The sequence below is a fragment of the Frankliniella occidentalis genome, unplaced genomic scaffold (assembly GCF_000697945.3).
Source record: "Frankliniella occidentalis isolate FOCC.00 unplaced genomic scaffold, Focc_3.1 Scaffold4, whole genome shotgun sequence".
Classification (NCBI taxonomy): Eukaryota; Metazoa; Arthropoda; class Insecta; order Thysanoptera; family Thripidae; genus Frankliniella; species Frankliniella occidentalis.
The window spans coordinates 2,742,647-2,744,095 of NW_026267134.1; positions in this window are offsets into that span (position 1 = coordinate 2,742,647).

The following is a 1,449-nucleotide window of genomic DNA, read 5'->3' on the forward strand; positions in this document are numbered from 1 at the left end:
CATCCCCGGCCACCCCAACACCCTTCCGACATCAGTAGGGCGACCTTTCCGTACTTGTCCTAAACTGGAGAGAATTTTCCGGATTTACCGTGTTTTAAAATCGCAACCAATCAGCTATGAAAAAAATTATTCCTGCTCGAGATTTCATTTTTTTTCTTAATAGTGCGATCTGATGTCGGACGTGATGGTTGAGAAGACCAGTAGTGTATTTCGACTAACGGAGGAAGAAGAACAGCGGGTAGAACATAAAGGTTCCTGATTGTCCGAGCGCTTACCCCCACTACCGGCGTGACGTAGAGGAGGGAAGCTCTCGACCAATCGGGAACCTTTATGTTCTACCCGCTATTCTTCTTCCTCCGTTAGTCGAAATACACTATATGAAGAACTTTGTCCTGGTTTTGACTTCTTGACTGAGAGTGAGAGGCAGACAGAGAGACAGACAGAGAAAGAGACAAAGCGATAGATTTAACACGCCTTGCCGTCACTGTTAAAATGTTATGATAATATAAGTTGTTCTGTTGACGTTTTTCAGGTGTGTCGTACATCCTTACCGCGACTGTAAAAAATTATTTGTGACATTTAACTGTATAGAGCGGATGGAGCGCAAGTGAATGTATGGTGGCAGGAGAGGGGGTGGGGGAGGTCCCCGTCAACTAGCGACCCGCTAAAAGGAAGGCAATTCGCTGAACCATATACTGCGCAACCCAACAGTGCTTCAGCCCTCGGGATAAGTAGCACTGAGGAGGTGGCGCGGCGTAGCGCCGTCCCTCTACAAAGCAGAACGCCGGCGACCATACTGTGTTTTGTCGCAAGTGGATGTGTGATAGTGAATCGAGTTTTGTAGAATTTGTAAAGGAAAATTGGGTCCATGCCACACCGGCGTAACCATCTTGTGTCAAAAAGTGCTTCTGCAAAGTTTGGCTTCGGAAAAGTAAGTTTATACAATCCTCTAAACCGTCCCGGTGTCGTTGTTTAGGTTAGTGTACGGACATATTGCATTGCTACTATTTTAACTGAGTGATAATGACTCAACTGTCGTAATAAACTTTGGTTTAGGTGGTACCAAGGTACTAGATGCATAGGCCCGTTCTAAACTGCTTGAATCTAACGACACGCATCCTAACCTCTGCTAGACCGTCGCTCATCTTCTGCCTTGTCTAGGGACGGCGCTACGCCACGCCACCTCCTCAGTGCTACCTTCTTCTTGTTCCTCTTATCGGGCAACTTCCTCATAACAGATGACTATAGGGATCATCCAGAAAGCGTGCCCGTTTTCCTCAGGTAAATTCGGTAAATTCCGGGAGCTGGACGCCTGCGAGACTCAGGGCAGGCCACCCTGCAGCACACGCATGCCCTAAAGGCAAGATGTTGCCTACCTATCAGGCGCTCTGAGGACTTCGTGTTGGCAAATAATGACAGGCCTCTACTTTCTGTATGATCCATTACTTG